The sequence below is a fragment of the Macaca mulatta genome, chromosome 18 (assembly GCF_049350105.2).
Source record: "Macaca mulatta isolate MMU2019108-1 chromosome 18, T2T-MMU8v2.0, whole genome shotgun sequence".
Taxonomy (NCBI): domain Eukaryota; kingdom Metazoa; phylum Chordata; class Mammalia; order Primates; family Cercopithecidae; genus Macaca; species Macaca mulatta.
Window position 1 is genome coordinate 62217706 of NC_133423.1, and position 17442 is coordinate 62235147.

Consider the following 17442-nt stretch of genomic DNA (forward strand, 5'->3'; position numbering starts at 1 on the left):
AGAACTTTATCCACCCTTAAAGCTCTCAATCAGTGCTGGTTACCTTGATGTTGTCTGAAACAATGTCATGGGATGGGAAAGATCACACAAGATCCAGTTGTATCATTAGTCCTACAGCCTTTGTGGGGCAGGATATCAGTATTTCTTTTATTAAGTTTGTCATTTTGAAGCCACTTCCTAACTGGTCAAGTTTTTGATAGAAAGTAGTTAGTTTTTTCAGTCCTTTAAGTTTCCAAATTATAGGACTTTCTATCTGTTTAGAGCCCTGATCAAGGCAGAAAGTGCTTCAAATAACACACAAAAACTCCCTTTCTCTATTGCTTGCTACCTGTGTACCTCCGGCCTGAGTTCACTTCTTCATTCAGTTTGTTGAAGGCAGTAACATTTTCTGAAATAATCCTCCCATTTCCCCTAGGTCAGCAACGGTCTGGCTTACATGTTGCAACAGCTAACCCTTGGTTAAAAGTTAATTCCCACAACATAACAAGAGTAACTAGCAACCCAGCCTCCATAATCTGAGTCTTTGATAACGTTACTATAAGCACTTCCGTTCAGGCTACCTTATAGATTCTAAAATGGAAAGAGTTCTAATTCCAGTTAATAAAATCATTATCAGTCTTAAATCAAAAATTACAAAGAACAAAATTTACAGTGGCTTAAGTGATTAAGAAACTTATTTCCACTTACCCAAGAGCTTACAGGTCATTATGGCAGGATCAGCATGGCAGCACTGTCCCACTAAGTTCTTCATTAACCAAACTCCTCCACCTGTAAGGTGTGGCCCTTGTCATCATGGTTCAAGACGGAAGCATTGTATTCTAGGGAACAAGATGAAGGAAATAATGTAGAAGAGGGTCAAAGAATGCACACAAAATATTTTCCACAGAAGTTATCCTAGACATTGCCGAAACAAACTTTTGTTTATATGTCACTAGTCAGAATTTTGTTATAGGGCCACATTAAGTGACAAGGTTATCTGGAAATATAATCTCTATTCTAGGTGGTATTAACCCACATAGAATTTCAGAAAAAAAAAATAGGGGGAAGAATGGGTATTGGAAGAAATAGTCATTTTCAACATACTGTTCTATGAAGGTTTTTCTTTTTTAGAAACATCATTGTGGTTTTGCATATGCAAGGATGACACTTTGGGGATGAGCAGATGGACGTAATAACCAACTACTCAATTCCTAGTCTAAGCAACAGTACCAGAAGAACAAGTGCTATCTTAGAATTGGCAATTTGGTGATGTGAAGAGTCATTTCTATGTCTCTTAAAATTTTCTGGAAATATAGAAAGAAATTAGGTTACCAGCCTCACTAAGCCAGTGAACTCAGCCCAGATTGAAAATATACTTACCATTCACTAGTTAGCAGTAAAATTCTAGCACACATTAAAATGAAATCAAGAAGCTATATCTTAGGTGCTTTTTCCCACTTTCCCCTTCCTATTTTTCTGATATTTGGAAATTCATAGTCACATTTTGTCACCTTTGTAAAGTGTGTATTAATTATCTTTACCTTTGGGGGACCTAAGTGAAACTAAGTGATTCATTTCTCCCCACTCTGATAATTTTTAAATATTTTAACCAACAAACTATTTTTAATCTAGTGTTATACTAGTGCCTCAATGTAAAGTTAGGCAAAGTCTAAGAAGTTGGGTCCTCAGGATTGGGTATTTATGTTTTTTACTCTTTGAGTATAGCAAAGACAGGCAATTATAAAGGATATAGGAGAAATCGCAAATGTTTTTCAAAAGCATTTGTATTTGCCGTAGTCAAAAGTGAAGCATCCCTGGATCAGAAAAAAATTAATTTCAGGAAAGGTACCATCCCTTTATAACAAAAGATTTGCTTGTGCTATAATCATTACATTGGTAAAAGACATTTTAATAACATTTATCATGCATTCTCTATTCTTTATTTTAATAAACCTTAAGCTATTGATGTACATCTCAGTGGATATCAAAAGAGTCTTTCATTGAGTGGTTGCTAAGAAACTGAGAATTCAGGATCTGAAAAATTTATCCACATTAATTATATTGTCTGAGCAAAATGAATATTTAAATTAATGAAAAGAGAAAAAATGTTTATTTTAAACACTAAAACATTAAACTATCTTAACATGTAATTATTTGAATATATAGAGAGAATATATATACACACATACGTATATACACACATATATGTATTTCTCTGTGGGTATATGAAATGTATAACTATCCACTCTCAAATGGAAATTTAGAGACATTAATAATTAATAAATACTACTGTATAGTAAAAAAAATCCACCATGAAGACAGAAATACTGATTTAAATTAAAAATATCTATCACATATCCAGACAGAAATGAGTTCTTTTAAAGCAAGAATCTTATAATAAACGTATTTTTTTCTATTTTACTTATTCTGTATATCAGAAATTGATTATGATATTCAGGAAGACACTGAGTCAACAGCCACTTGAATAGACTTTTTAAAGGTGTATAACATATAGAATATTAGTCCCTAGAAATACTCAGGGGAAAAATAAGTTCTTGGCCAAATTATTTTGGTATATTACCCTTTTTAGAGATCTACAGTGTACATCAGCAACTTGGAGGACCCAGCAATTTCTAAAATTTCTTTACAGGCTGCCTGTTTCACGCAGCACTAATTACATCTCTCGGAATAAGTTCTGCAAAATGAACTTCGGGAAATGCTGATCTAAAACAATATCTGAAACGGTCACTTTATGCAGCATGTTATAAAGACGAAATGCTTCATTGATAAGAACTCAATTCATGTTCTCAAAAGAGAACGGTACCAGAAATGATGTTCTGACTTAAAAGAACTTTAATTTTCCCTTCACAAAATAACTAGCCAGAAAATGTAGCCAACTAAAGCATAGAGAAGTTTCTGAATGATCATTTTGATGTTTTGAATCTATTTCACAGATATTTTTCACTGTTGTGTATCTTTCATCGTTCTTGCAACATGCTGAACTGATGGACACGAATGTACCTTTCTGAGGGAATCCATTGAGGGTGGAAACTTAGAGCAATCACTGACTGGAAAAACCGAAAGGAATTGGATAAGCAGCAGTTAAAGGACAAGGTATTGTGTAGATGGTTTTGTTTGGGTGTTGGTTTGCTTGTTTGAATATACTTCTTCTGGAAATGGCTTCAGGAGCAGGTCATGCCATTTACAATTGCCATGCCTGACTAGGCAACCATTTCCCTTGCTTTATATTCAATGTGGGTTCTCTGGATTCTTTTTTGGTTTAATTCCTTGGTTTGCAAGGACCCTCTTCTCTACTAAGTCGAGTAATGGGCTGCTTATTGTTAGCACACATGTTTGCAGGAATCCTAGAATTTAGAACAAGCTCAAATCTAGAAGAATTTGAAAAAAAAACATGATTGAATAAGGTAAGTAGGAATGGAAGTACAGAAGCACCACAGGAAGAGCAGAAATTGCAGTAGGCAAGGGTACATGAGTTTCATTTAAGGTGTTTACCTTTTTTTGGCTTAATTATGACTTAATTACACACTTCAGATTTATTTATCTCAGCTCATCATTTTCTACTAGGGCTTAGGGCATAAATCATTTGTCAGCTTATGATTTGCAGGTTTTACATCAGCTCTTCATTCATCATCCAGTTGACTATGGCTAGAAAGAGTGCTACCAGATGTGGCTGTGCCTCGGCTGGACTATTTCTTTTCAAAAGTTATGTTAGTGGTCAACCACTCATGGTTAACATCACTTTCAAACTAAACTAAAGTGCAAAATACACATTAGCTCTTATCTGAACCTGTCCAGATTTAGCTTATTCCTTAAGATATTCCATCTGTAGAAGTCATAGTGTTTCCTTTGTGAAGATGTTACTGTAAAACAAAAGCCTAGACTTGTTGAAAGTAGATTTTACCTGTAACTGATTTTCTAGGGAAAAGAGTTGTAATCACTTTGCAGTTGTGAGTGTCTTTCAGGAAAGAAAAGACAGTAGAAACTGTTTCTGATTCTACAAAATAAGTTGGTTGTGAGTTCCCACAGTGCTAGTTACTCTGCATTGGACTACTTCCCTCTGTCCTTTTTTTTTTTTTGCTCTGCCCTGTGTCCTATAGGCTAAACTCCTGGGGTCTGCATCCCCACGGGTCTCTTTCCCCTGCTTTCTGTTTGGGTTCAACCAATGGGAGACACAAGCAGGAGATATGTGGGTAGAAGGAAAGAGTTTTTGGGCTATTTCTTTTCTGTGTCCTAGTCTCAGGCACTTCTTTACTGGAAAGTGGTCTCATCCCAGATCCCAAGAGTGAGTTCTTTGATATCATGAAGGAAATAATTGAAGATAAGTCACAAAGCACAGTGAAAGAGGCAGGTTTATTAAAGACTCCTCTATTGCAGAGTAGTACACTATCACAGGGAGTCCTCGGGAAGCAAGAAGAAGAAGGAGCTCACTTCAAATACAATGCTTGCTTATATAGGGTAACAGAACTATGAATAATGGTCTTATATGCATTATTACAAAGGCTTGTGATCAGCCTATGACAGGCTATTAGTATTGTTCTCCGAACTATTGATTTCAGCAAGAATTTATGGACATACTATTATCTTTAGAGCAAAAACTGTTCTTAAACTAAGAGTGCTTTTTGTTCTTAAGACATCAGAACATTTTCTTAAGTTCTGGGTCTTATTTAGTTAAGTGTCATTAACTCTTCCCCTCAGCCATAAACATATTGTGCCTGAAAGTGTTTAACTTCCTTGAGAATGTAACCCAGCAGATTTTGCTCTATTTGGCTTTTATTCAAGATGAAGTCCCTCTGGTTTGGATACCTCTGACACTTCGATTCTTAGAGTTGTTGTTTCAGTTCACAGCCTAGAGGATTGCTTGTAGGCCTTCTTATCTCTTGAGCCTTCAGCCCTTACATGAATTCTTCTCTTGCCACTTTATGCCTAGTTATGGTAATCACTTCCTGAAATTCCCAATCTCTGCTGTCCTCAGCAAACCCTGTGTTGAGTTGAAATATGTTCCTTGCCAGAACTCTGATTGATAAAACTGCACAATCTAGTTTAGCATCAGATTATTCCCTTGGTTACTTTAAATCAAGAGCAAAATTAATTTAAATATATATAATTTTCTAACAATATATAGTTAACTATATCATGCTGCTTGAATTCTGGTTTGTGCTATTAGTAAAGGGCACATAAAAACATAAGAGGAAAATTATGTCTTTCCTTTCAATCTGGAAATAAAGTGAGATGAACATTAAGCACAGTGAGAAATCAACCAGTACTAAATTGTGTGATTCTCACTATGAGTGCAATTGAAGCTCAGAAAAATCATCTCAGGCTAGAGACCTAAAAAGCAGAAAGAGGAGAAAAATGACTGTTATAACCAAAGTTGAAGAGTAACAACACCTGGCCAGGAGCAGAAAGCATTGTGATTGAGAGTATTAAAAGAAAAAAAGAAAGATAGAAAACCAAAGTGGATAGGAATGCACAGGCAAGTCAACCATAACCTGTACTTACCTACATTTCACACTGAGTATTTTGAATCAAGTGTGTGTGCTTAGTTCATAATGATGGGTAATTTCTGATGACACTCAAGTTCCTCTTTACCATCCCACTATACCCCTGTATTCTGCATTCTGTTTTATAGTCTCTACAATCTCTGTCTCAGCTACTCACATTCCCTGGATGAATCACAACAATTTTCTATGTCTATGCTTGTGATCTTATGACTCCCAACCCCTAGGTTGGGAATAACGTTTTGGTCCTCTCTGACCGCAAAAAATGGCCTGATTATTTGTCCCTGTCTTATTTATTCTCTTCCCTTCTTTACCCTGAATCTTGCCATGCAGGATTCACAAGATTGTAGTGTCATACGAGCTCTGCTGCCCTCTGACTTCCAGGTGTGTTTAGTCAACAGGAAACACTGCTACAGTTAAGAAGGCAGTGGGAAAAGTAGGTGGAGGAGTGGGCTACTACTTCCTCTTGCTTCTTTCCTGTGGTTTTGTAGCTTGGCAATTGCTTGCTTTCTTCATCTTAGGCACAGCTTCTATAGGAGAAACCCTCACCCATAGCTACAGTTCTCCCTGGAATCCAGTAAGCATTCCCTTCCCTGTCCTCTTGAGGCCTGAAAATGATAATGACCTGGACTGTTGTGAATCCAGAGCACTTCACCATTGCTTGTAGATTCTCCTAACTCTGCCCATGGCACTGAAAATCCCACCTTTATTGGATTCTCTTTAAACCCAACTAAACCTTTTGCTTCTTATTGTAACCCTGACTGATACAGTAACGATATGCAATTTTCAACGTCAAATTCAGATTTGTCCCTGCTTTATAATAACTACATATAGCTCTTCAATTTCTAGTGATTACACACTCTTTGAACAAACGTTTGGTTTTTACATGATAAATTCAACATCTAATCAGGAATAACCTTATAAAATAATAGTATTTTTAGGGTAATTTCCTACACTGTTTCAATCTTTTCATGTGGTAATGTCTCTGTATGATGATGTTTCTGATAGAAGTTAATATTTATTTTTAACACATTTGTGGTTATATTTGAAACACTATATAATAGTAACCAACAAATGCATTTTTATATAAGGAATTTTGACTTGATAGACTATGTTACTTCAAACACCTCTTTTCCATATACATTAACCATTTCTAAGAAAGTGTGTTCAGTGCATGAACCCCGAATTTGATGATTCATCTAATTTAAAATCCAAGTTGACATTTTTCTCTGCTGAATTTACCAAAATCATTAGGTTTTAGGTGATTGGCAATATATACCAGTCCAAGAAAACTTTAAAGAAAAGGCAAAAAAATATATAGGAGATGAGATCCATTGACTTTTACTTTATTTTTCACAAGTCATAGGATAATAAGTAAACAAACAAACAAACAGAAAATATAAAATTAAGGAATTAACCAGTTGGTACATATATATGCAGTAAAATCTAATGGAATATGTTATATGGTAATTCTAAAACCAGAGAGCCAGAATCCAGAATAGTGATAGTTATGTAACTTATCAGCTCTGAGCTTCCGTTTTTCTATAGAAAATCGGGTTTTTAGAACTCACTTCAGAGAATTGTGGTGAAAAGTAACTGTGGCTATTCATTTAACACATAAGTAGCTCAGTCCCTGACTCCTTACACAAGCACACAATAAGTAGCAACTATTTTTATCTTGTATATACTATTTTTGAAAATTTCAGCTTAACTTACAAAACAGGAAACATAGAAACAATACACAAATGTGAAAATGTGTGCTTACTATAAAATAACTTAAACATAATATGCTATATATCTACAAGGAGTGTGTTTTCTTCAGATGGCATTGCTTAGATAAGTTTTTCATTTATAAAAATTATGAAAACAAATTTTTATTAAAGTAATTGCTGATCTACAATGTTTATATTTTTATAAAGTATGTGACCCAGTCATATAGAAATGTAATTAGGCATGCAAAGTACACAAGGGACCCGAGTGAGTATAGTTTACATCACTTACAGTTATTTCCTAAATGCCTTTCAGCTTAGGCCATTTTGTTATGTTGTCTAAATGCAGCACTGATTACTGAAAAAGTCTAATTTTTTATTTTATAGAAACATTAATATATTTAAATTTGTCAAAATGAGACTTTTCAGCTGTACACAAAATTTCTCCCAACCTTATTTTCAAATAATTGATATTTATCAATTTCTTTTCATATTGACTCAAAATTTTTGTCTACAATGACATTAAATTCCAGTGACCATTTGATTCTGTTTATAAGTCTCTTCAAAACCCTGCCGGGTGCGGAGGCTCACGCCTGTAATTCAGACACTTCGGGAGACTGAAGCAGGTGGATCACCTGAGGTCTGGAGTTCGAGACCAGCCTGGCCAACATGGTGAAGCCCCATCTCTACTAAAAATACAAAAATTAGCTGGGCGTGGTGGCGCGCGCCTGCAGTCCCAGCTACTCTGGAGGCTGAGGCAGGACCGCTTGAACCTGGGAGGCAGAGGTTGCAGAGAGCCGAGATCTTGCCACTGCACTCCAGCCTGGTGACAGAGCGAGGCTCCGTCTCAAAAAAAAATAAAGTAAAAATAAAACATAAATAAATAAATAAATAGCCAGGCGTGGTGGTGGGCCCCCGTAATCCCAGCTACTCTGGATGCTGAGGCAGGAGAATCTCTTGAACCCGGGTAGCAGAGGTTGCAGTGAGCCGAGATCGCGCCATTGCACTCCAGCCTGGGAACAAGAGCAAAACTGCGTTTCAAAAAAAAAAAAAAAAAAAAAAAACCTTCAGTACCTTTATATTTTGAGCTAAATCAAAGTTATGTTCTAATATTTTCCTTACCAAATAAATGAATGATAATATTATACTATTTATTTAGTATTGAACCAAAGCATGCTGATAGTTTCTGAATACGCAGTAACGTGGTATGTAATATATTACAAATTAAATAAATGATGAGTTCATACAGTCTTTACAATTGGAAATATGATCGTTGACTTTTGAAAATGAAAGACTAACTCATGACACAGTACAATTCTGGGCATCATTTCATAAGAGTATAGAAAAATTTGTCAACAAATGTCAAATAAATTTATAATAAAAAATAGGTATATATAAATGTATAAAGTTTAAACCCAGTATTTCCCCTCTTAATAGCATTAATCATATATATATATGATTATTACACATTATTTCATTATCTATATATCCACATCTACATAGATATATCATATATCGACCCCTAGACACTGAAAACTTTATCTGAAAACTTTATCTTTTATGAAGTTTTTTGAGGGGATAAACCATATGTGAGTGTGTGTATATATATTTATGTGTGTGTATATATACACACACACACTGTGTATATATGTGTGTGTATGTATATTTATGTGTGTGTGTATATATACACATACACACATATATATATTTAGTAATATACTTTTCTTGTTCAAAATTTAGTCATTCCTCAATAGTGGTTTATTTCTTATTGTTACCTCTTTTAACTTTATTCATTTTTTCCTTTTTTAATCTCTGCTGTAGAGGCTCCCTTCCAGACATGTTGTCTTACAGCAACCATTTACATCCCTGTCTTGAATATTTTTCCAAATGCTCCAATGCTTGGTCTACTAAGCTTTTAATTATAATATAGCTCCTAAACTCAACTGTCACCTCCTTAAAGTGACCCACATTGAAGCAGTAATACATCATTCAGTTTTATTTTCTTATTACTACTTATTATTTGAAGCAGTTTTATTCTTTATCTTATTGTATTTATATTTGTCTTATGAAATTTTATGTATATCAAGTGCTCAGAGAATCTTAACACCCTTAATAATGAAGTACTTGCTGAATGAATGTGTGCTGTAGATTAGTTTAAGTGTTCAAAAGTGCTCAATACAAATATGAAAAAGGGTCATGTCATTATTATATTGTTGATTTTCAACCTAATTTTGTCAGGTATAAACCATTATAATAAGTCATATAAAAATTGTACAATTATTTGATGGAGAAATTTCTACAATACAGGAGTTTAAACAGTCGTAAAATTTCATAAATTGATCTTTTAAACCACTAACTCAATCTTTAATCTCTAAAGTATTTTATAAGCTGAATTATTTTATCAGATGATTAAACTTTAAGGATGCTATATATGTTAAAAGAATAGGAAGAGTAATTCTTAAAATTGAGATTCTTTTATAAGTCAGACGTGTTGATAATATATTTTTAAATTCTCTACTATTCCTAAAATATAATCTAATAATCACAGTTCCACTGTGTACTTCCATGAGTTCAATGTTTTATAAAAAAGAAAACTAACAGTAATAATAATAATAATAAAGATCTCACATATGACTGAGAACATAAGGTGCTTATCTTCCTGTGCCTGACTTATTTCACTTAAGTTAGTGTCCTCCAGGCTCACCCATGTTGCTGTGAATGACAGGATTGCATTCTTTTTCATGGCTAAATAGTAATCCATTTTGTGTATATCCCACATTTTCTTTATTTATCAGTTGAGGAATATTTAATCTACATTACCATCAACAACGTAAAATAATTCCCTTTTCCCCACATCCCTACCAGCAGATGTTATGTTGTATTTTTGATAATAGTAATTAAATTAGGGTAAAAATGGTATCTCCTTGTAGTTTTGATATACATTAATTTGATTATTAGTGATGCTGAACTTTTTTCATATACTCGTTGGCTATTCCAATATCTTTCTTTGAGATATGTCTGTTCAGGTGCTTTGCCCACTTTTTAATTGGTGTTTTACATTTGAGTTATTTGAATTTCTTCCATATTCTGCATATTAGTCCCTTGTCAGATGTATTTGCAAATATTTTCTCCCATTATACTAATTGTCTCAACTCTATTATGTTTCATTTGCAGTGCAGACAATTATTAGTTTGTTTACAATTTCATTTGTCTATTTTTGGCTTGGTTGTCTGTGCTTTTGAAGTCTTATTCATAAAATATTTGCCTAGACCAATGTGCCGAAGCATTTTCCCTATGTTTTTCTCTAGCGATTTTATAGTTTGAGCCTCAAATTTAAGCCTAATACATTTTGGTTGATTTTTTATATGGTGAGAGATAGGGGTCTGTTTATTTACTTTGCGTATAGATTTCCAGTCCTTTGTTAAAAATCAGTTGTCTCTAAAAACATGGATTTATTTCTGGGTTTTCTAACCTGTTTCATTCATCTGTATATCTGTTTTTATACCAATATTATGCTCTTTTAGCTACTATAGCTTCATAATGTAGTTTAAAATCAGATCATGTGATGCCTCCAGCCTTGTTCTTTTTCATCAGTATTACTTTGGCTAAGTGGTTTTTTTTTATTGTTACTGTCGTTCCATACAAATTTTAGGATTGTTTTTTCTATTTCTGTGAAAAATGTCGTTGACTTTTTAATAAAGACTGCACTGAATCTGTAGATTGCTTTGAATAGTATGGTCATTTTGAGGATATTAATTATTTCAATCTATAAGCATGGGATGTCTTTCCATTTGTTTATATCTTCAATTTATTTCATCAGTGCTTTGTGGTTATCATTTTAGAGATCTTTCCTCCCCTTGGTTAAATTTATTTCTAAGTTTTTATTTGTGGTAGGTATTGTAAATGGGATTAGTTTCTTGATTTTTTTTCAGTTAGTTTGTTATTGGTGTATATAAATACTACTAATTATTTTATGTTTGTTTTGCATCCTGTAACTTTACTTAATTCATTTACCAGTTCTAGGAGTTATTTAGTGAATGCTTTAGGTTTCTCTATATATAAGATCATATCATCAGCAAAAAGAGACAGTTTGACTTCCTATTTTTCCAATTTAGATGCCCTTTATTTCTCACTTTTGCCAAATTGCTCTGGCTAAGACTCAGTACTATGTTGGATGGCAGCAGGGAAGTGGGCGTTGCTCTCTTGTTTTAGTTCTAATAGGATAAACTTTCAGCTATTCCCTTTTCAGTATGATGTTAGCTGTGGGTTTGTCATATATGGTCTTTATTGTGTTGAGGTATGTTCCTTCAATACTTAAGTCATTTAGAATTTTTATCATGAAGGGATGTTGCATTTTATTAAATGATTTTTCTGCGTCTATTGAGATGACTATATGCTTTCTGTCAGTTATTCTTTTGATGTGATGTATCACATTTATTTGCTTGTGTATTTTAAACTATTCTTGCATGCTTGGGATTGATTCCATTTTACTATGAGTTATTATAGTTTTGATAGTTTTGATATGCTGTTGGATTCAGTTAGCTAGCACTTTGTTGAGGATTTTTGTATCTATATTCATTGGAAATATTGGCCTAAAGATTTTTTTTTTTTTTTTTTTTGAGAAGGAGTTTCACTCTTGTTGCCCAGGCTGGAGTGCAGTGGCATGATCTCAGCTCAACATCAACTCCACCTCCCTGGTTCAAGCAACTCTCCTGCCTCAGCCCCCTCAATAGCTGGGATTACAGGCATGCACCACAATGCCTGACTGATTTTGTATTTTTAGTAGAGATGGGGTTTCTCCATGTTGGTCAGGCTGGTCTCAAACTCCTGACCTCAGGTGATCCACCCTCCTCAGCCTCCCAAAGTGCTGGGATTACATGTGTGAGCCACCATGCCCAGCCACCTAAAGATTTTTACTATTGCTGTTGTGTCTATCTGGCTTTGGCAGCAGGGCAATGCTGGTCTTAGGAAATAAATTATAAAGAATTCTATTCTATTTAACATTTTAAGGTATTTTGGAAAGAATTTATGTTAGTTCTTCCCTATACGTTTGGTAAAATTTAGCAGTAAAACCATCTGGTCTTGTTCTTTTTTTTTGTTGTAAGACATTATTCAATCTCATTACTAGATATCAAACTGTTCAGGTTTTCTATGTCTTCTTGGTTCAATCTTGGTGTGCTATATTTGGCCAGTTTATTAGTCTATTTTCACACTGCTGATAAAGACATGCCCAAGGCTGGGCACTTTACAGAAAAAGAGTTTTGATGGACTTACAGTTCCACATGGCTGGAGAGGCCTCACAATGATGGTGCAAGGCAAGGAGGCACAAATTACATCCTAAGTGATGGCGGCAGGCAAAGAGAGAGCTTGTGCAGGGAAACACCCCCTTAAAATACCATCACATCTCATGAGACTTATTTGCTATCATGAGAACAGCACAGGAAAGACCTGTCCCCATGATTCAGTTACCTCCCACCAGGTCCCTCCCACAACACATAGAATTTCAAGATGAGATTTGGGTGGGGACACAGCCAAACCATATCATTCCGCTCTGGCCCCTCCCAAATCTCATGTACTCACATTTCAAAACCAATTAAGCCTTCCCAACAGTCCTCCAAAGTCTTAACACATTTCGGCATTGTTTTGTTTTGTTTTGTTTTCTTCTTTTGGCACTTTAAATATCTCATCTCATTCTTTCCTGCCATGGAATTTTTCTGCTCAGAATTCTACTGATAATCTGATGGGTGTTGCCGTATATGTAACCTGACATTTTACTCTTGCAGTTTCGATAGTTCTCTCTTTGATTTCTACTTTTGAAAGTTTAACTATAATGTGCCTTTAATATGACTTTCATGGTTTAATCTATTTGTGAATCTTTGAGTGTCGGGATGTCTATAGCTTTCCCAACACTTGGGAAGTTTTCAACTGTTACTTTATTCAATATATTTTGCATGGCATTTCTCCTCTCTTCACCGTTGTAACTTTCAAAATGGAAAGATTTGTTCACTTAATGGTGCACCATATCTCACATAGACTTTCTTTATTCATTTTTTTGTTTGACTGGATTATTTCAAGAGACCTTTATTCAAGTTCAGAAATTCTTTCTTCTGCTTTATCTAGTCTATTGTTAAAGCTCTTGATTATGTTTTTTATTTCTTTCACTGCATTTTTTAATCTAAGATTTCTATTTGGTTCTTTTTAAAATATGTATCTCTGTTTTATTTCTTATTCAGATTATGAATTGGTTTCCTGATTCGTTTTTATTGTCTACCTGTATTCTCTCATGTCTAGCTTAGTTTTCTTCAGATCATTATTTTCTATTTTTCAGGCCTTTTACAGATTTCCTTTTCTGTGGCATCTGTTACTAGAGAATTATTTTGTTCCTTTAGAAACTATGTTTATTTGCTTTTTCATGTTTCTTATGTCTCTACCTTGATGTCTGCACATCTGGTGTAACAGTCACTTGTTCCAATTTAATTAAATAACATTCATAGAGGAAGACTTTTTACTGTAGATTTATCTACAATGTCAGTTCGGTAGGGTGTTTTGGGTTTTTGTTCTGAATGGGCATCGTAGTGTAGTCTCCATATGATTTAGTTGGCTATACTCAGTGTCAGGGTGTCTGCATGTTCCTCAGTGGCTTACGTTGTAATTGCTTATAGAGGCTGTGGGGCAGTTTTGTTGGTGACAGAGGCACTGGGCAAGCTAGTTCTCAAGTCCCTGACTAGCATATGTGGATACCAGCAGCGGCAGAAGTAGGCTCTATACAAGTCAGATCTCAGGCCTCTGGGCAGCACATGCAGGTACCCTTAGTTTTCTTTAAAATACATTTTCTTTCATGAACAAATCTTTTTAATTTAAAACTTTTGGCTGGTGATTACCATGGTTCTTCATGCATCCTTTTACAAAAATCACCCATTTGCAACATTTAATTTCATAGCAGCTGTTGGAATCTTTAATACTGTTACATATTATCTCCATTACACATATACATAATTCTATGTACTTTAATATGCAAGTTTTGTTCTCAAGTTTATAGGACTCTCATTAAAAATCTTAATGTTTATTAAGGTCTCAAAGAACTTAATAGTGAAATAAAACAGTGAAATTTTCTTCAGTTTAAGCATAAAGTAATGGATCAGATAAAAGTTTCATGCCAAAAATTGACATTTTTTAAAAAAATGTCAACCTTTTGAGGAGTGATTTACATACAAAATTTTCAGTAATTTTACATGTACAATTAGATCAATTTTGACAAATGTATAGAGAATATAATGGCCACAACAAGCATGATGTTAAAAAAAGCCGTCAATCAAAAATTCCTTCATGCTCTTTGTTGGTCAGTTCCCCCCTCAGTACTCAGCCCCTGACAATTACTAATTTGTCTGTAGCATAATGTGTTTTGTGTCTTCTAAAATGTTACCCAGAGAGTGTCATACAGTATGTAGATTTTCTGCTTTTTTACTTCACAAAATGTTTTTGACAAACATCTGTGATGTTGAATGTATCAGCACTTATGTTACATTGTTGAGTAGTACGTCCTTGCATGATTATTCTACAATCTCTTCGTCCATTTATCAATTGATGAATGTTTGGGTTGTTTCCAGTTTTCAACTATTATAAAGGTGCTATGAAGATCTGAGTAAAATATTTTATATGACTATATGTTTTCCTATCTCTTGTGTAAATACCTACGAGTAGGTATGTTTGACTGTCTGGCAAGTATATAACTAACTTCACCAGAAACTTTCTATTTATATAAAATTAGATGTACATATAGATGAAGTATTTGGTAGATCTAAATCATAAAACACAGACTGGTGGTTTCATTGTGGTGTTTTTGTTTTGTTTTAGACACAGGGTCTCAATCTGTAACCTACGCTGGACTGCAATGAAGTGATCACAGCTCACTGCAGCCGCAAACTCCTTGGCTTAGGAAGTCCTTCTGCCTCAGCCTGGAGTAGCTGGGACCACAGGTATGTACTACCAAGCTAAGCTAATATTTTGCAGAGACAATGTCTCACTATGTTGCATATGCTAGTTTCAAACTACTAGCCTCAAGTGATTCTTTTGCCTTAGCCTTCCAAAGTGCTGGGATCATAGGCATAAGCAACCACTCTTGGCAAATGGCAAGATTTTTAACAGCCAAATTAATTTCTTAATGATAATTGACAAATGCTGTTATTTTAAAGTAGCTTGCATACAATGCGCTTCCAATTATTTTTGCAAAATTTACAATATTTTAGCATAAAGTTTTTTATAGTATTCTTTTTATTAGTTTTAATATCTGTTGTATCTAGACTAATATGTATCTTCCAACCACTTTGCTCTTTTATCTCAATGAATCTTGCACAAAATCCGTGTATATTTTTTTCAAAGAATCAACTTGTTCTGCTTTTTTCTCTATCTTTTAACAATGTACAGTTAATCATTATAACTACAATTCAATTATTTTTACCTTTCTCTATTTAGTTGTATTCATTTTCTAATTTCATACATTTGATGCTTAGCTCGATATTTACTAATTCTTCTGGTTTGCCCATACAAGCAAAGACATTTGATTTATTATCCTCTAAGCATTGCTTAAGCTTTGTGTCATTTCTTATACTAGCAGTGTTTTCAATATTATTCACTTGTGTATATTTATTATATTTTCTTTGACCTTTGAATTACTTACATGTGCATTTTCTAATTTTTACTCAACCTTTAAACTAATATTTTTATTGATTCTAAATTTCACTGAAAATAAAAAAAAGTATCAGTATTATATTGTGTTTTTTTGAAGTTTGTTGAAATTTAGTTGCAACCTATTATCAAATTACTCATGTTCCCTGTGGGCTTTATTTTATTTTTATTATTTATTTATTTATTTATTTATTTATTTATTTATTTATTGAGACAAAGTCTCACTCTGTTATGCAGGCTGGAATGCAGTTGTGTGATCTGGGCTCACTGCAACCTCCACTTCCGGAGTTCAACCAATTCTCTTGCCTTGCCCTCCTGGGTAGCTGAGACTACAGGCACCCACCACCACACATGACTAATTTTTGTATTTTTAGTAGAGAAGGGGTTTCCCCATATTGGCCAGGCTGGTCTCAAACTTTTGACCTCAAGTTATCCACTGTCTTGGCCTCCCAAAGTGCTGGGATTATAGGTGTGAGCCATTGTGCCTGAACAATTTGTGGGCTTTAAAACAATGTAACTTGTTAGTACTGGATACAGACTTTTGTACATAAATGACTTGTTTATTGCTTTAGTGACTTAATTATGTCAATGAATTTTTCGAACACTTAGCATTTTTGTTCCATTGATCTATTAATTATTGGACTAGAAATACTAAGTTATTCTGCAATTATTATGGATTTTTCCATTTTTCCTTGTAGTTCAGTTCATTTTTGATTTACATATACCAAAACTATTTTATTTGATACCTACAAACTCAGCATATCTACCCAGCATATTATACAACTTGTTATGCATTATTTTTCTGTTATTTGTAGGTACCTAATTCATAAGTACCGAAAATTTCTTAGTATTCGCTTTAATAAGCCTCTAATTTATTTTGTTTCATTTATTATTTATGTGTCTTTCATACACATCAGATACCTGGATTTTTTAAAGCTTGTTTTTGTTATTTTGGATATTTAAGATTTTGCACATTCATTCCTAGTTCCACTAAGCTATGGATTTAAAATATGTTTACTACATATTGTTCAGGGTAGTTATTGATTTTCCAACAGAAAATCCTTTTCAGGATGTTTGTTATTCATATTTCCCAATATGGAGCTCTCAATCAATTTTCAGACTACAGCAACAATATGTTAAAAGTAAAAAATAAATCTGAACATATAACTTCTTGATAGCCCTGAATGGCTTCTTCTTGACTTTATTGGTCCTTACCATACTATATGAGGCTCTGGAATTTGGAGCTGCTTACTTCTCCAGCTTCAACTTTTGTCAATAACAAGTTATACTTTTCATTTCAAACAAGTTACACATTTTATACCCTCAATACCATCATTTTTTTCCTTGGACTCTGGTCTTTCAAGCATTTCTTTTTTCTCTACACAGAATTTGTCACTATACCAGAAAGACCATTCCAGCTCATCCATATGTGTGTTAGATACCTTTTCTAGTTTTCTCAGGGTTGCCATAGAAAAAGTACCTCAGTCTAGGTGGCTTAAAAAACAAATATTTATTTTCTCACAGTCTGGAAGCTAGAACTCTGAGATAAG